Source organism: Hippocampus zosterae, chromosome 1 (genome assembly GCF_025434085.1).
Source record: "Hippocampus zosterae strain Florida chromosome 1, ASM2543408v3, whole genome shotgun sequence".
NCBI classification, from domain to species: domain Eukaryota; kingdom Metazoa; phylum Chordata; class Actinopteri; order Syngnathiformes; family Syngnathidae; genus Hippocampus; species Hippocampus zosterae.
Window position 1 is genome coordinate 31,417,501 of NC_067451.1, and position 2,599 is coordinate 31,420,099.

Below are 2,599 nucleotides of genomic sequence, written 5' to 3' on the forward strand. Positions count from 1 at the left end.
AAAACATGCAACTTAATTGTACTTTGACTTACAATGTTTTATTTAAAGGGGAAGTCAACCCCCAAATATCTTGAAAATAATAATTTTCATTCAGCCTTAGTATTCTAAACACGGCATTCCGATTAATATTGTGTCTGTGGACAATGAGTTAAGCAGCAAAAAGCACAGTTTTGTAAATCCATTTTAGGGGGCGGCCATTGTCCCATTTTCTGTCGACTGAAAATGATATCAAGGTTGCTCAGGGCTAAGGTCATAAATTAACAACTAATCACGGCTCACCTCTTTTCTGAAGCTGAGCCCTGAGCAACTCTGACGTCATTTTCAGTCGACTGAAAGTGTCAATATGCCCCCCCCCCCGGCCCCCGATGGACAAAAACAGGTAGATTTTATTATTATTGAACTCAATCTCTGCTAATGTAATATTAATCACACGGCGCATTTTAGACTAATGGGGCTACACAGAACATTATATTGTAAAGAAAAAAATGGGGTTAACTTTCCTTGAAAGGAATATGCAAATGTTTTCATGTTTAATTACAAATTCAATTTCAAAATTGGAGGAGTGATGAGTGATTTAGTTTATTGGCCATGTAAAAGTGAGTTAAATTGTGGTACTGCTGATTTGTATTTTTGTATTTTCCTACACTAACAGTGATTACTTCCTAAGTTGATCCTGCATAAATCGACTGTGTTGGCTTTGTCTTTTACTGTATTACCAGTACACATTTGCTGTATCAAAGTTCATCATTTGCACAGCCACTATAATGCAGATTTTTATTGTCACAAATATCCAGTTGTGTGTTGGGGAAATTCCCGTCTGTATTGGAATCTGTAGTTTAAAACAAACATTTTTTATGGCTTGATACAGGAAAGAAGAGCCACAGTCTCTGATACATGTTTAAAATCAAACATGGCTTTCTTGTGCAACGATGTTAAGTGTGTAATAGCTAAAGTATTTGTCGACCAAGTTCTAAATAACACACAGTTTTAAGACAGTTACTACAAAGTGACATTGTGTTAATCTTCTTTGACTGTACCATGGGCTTGCAAGGACTTCCTGCTCCTTCTACCAGTCTCTACATGCATGAATTCCTCATCCCTACGCTCCTCATACCTTCCAAGCAAGCCCTTTCCCTATTCAACCTCCTCCCTATAACACCACCAACCTCGCCAGCGATGTGCTGAATCTTGTCAGAGTAAATTCCTCTTCTGTGGCAGATTCCCACTAAACAGTTTTGAGAAGGCCTTATTTTGTACATGTTTGCTTTTAAGTTGGTGGGTTTCACTCCATAATTGGAATGTGTTTCTTGCACAAATTTGTCCACTACGCTCATGACACTTAAAAATTGTCCTTGCTGCTCAGAAAGTAAGCACTAATTTGTGTCCTTGAAAATACAATCAAACTCAATCATTTATATTCTGTTCAGTCATTCAAGCACATGGGAGCTCGGATGATTGCAGTTGTTACCATGGAATTCATCTAACAGCATCATTGCCAGTGAATGTTTTCAGATGACATGAAAACACAAGAAATTCAAAAAACAAGTGCCCGGTAGCCTCGATTGCCACACCTATTGACTGACAATCTACACACACACAACCCCCCCTCTTTTCTTTTTTTTCTTCTTTTTTTTAAAATTGACATTGTGACAATATGTTGAAAATGGATTGGATAATTATGCTAATAGGCTACAGGCTGCAGCTCATCCGCTTACCTAACAGGGAGATGGGCTATCGAAAATGGATGGATGGCATTCAAGCACAATTGCTGTTTGGCTTCATCTGCCTGTCTTCTTCCACTGATGTGCTTTTAAATCTTGTTTCACATGACCTTTTCCATCGCACCAGAGTGCAAATGTTACGCTTCAGAGCAGCGCTTGTTCCCATTAACTTTATGATTTTTCTTAAGGCAATGCCGTTGTTTTGTCCCAATTGTTTCATTTCTCGATGCATTCTATGATACTCTTACTTTGATGTTATTTGGCAGCGAGTTCTGTTGTTTATAATCAACCTCCAATCATGATTTTTTGAAGAATTTACTCTGGTATTCCAGGCACCAAAGTGATGGCTGAACAGTCTGCGCCACATTTAACAATTGCATTTGCCCAGTTTATACAAATTAAGTGGCCAAACGTTTATATGACATTATATCACAGTGACAATTGGGCTCTTTTCAGGACATCTTTAAAACACACACTTACATGATTTAGTAATCAAATGTATATGGACACAGAAAAGTCAAAGCTGTTTGTTTGTTGTTACGTCGTGTGGACTGGATGTGGACCTTTTTCAGCATTTTTTGGCCACGACATTCATCAAGGAGGAGACTCTGTGCTTGGTGGTTGCGCCTTCTCGGCAGCATGGGTATACCAGCACTGTTTTTGACTGGAGGAATGTCGGCGCCATTTGACTGTCGTTGCTGGACAGTCCCGGGGCGCTTGTGTCTTGCGCCTGTAATGGGCAGCATTTTTCACAGCCCCGCTTTGTTCAGCGGAGAGATAAGTGCTGTTGAACGGTCTGCGGCTGGATGGATGGAGGTCTTGAGGAGCCGACGATGAGAAGAAAGGAGCGTTGGCGCGGAGTGCCGATGCGGATTTGG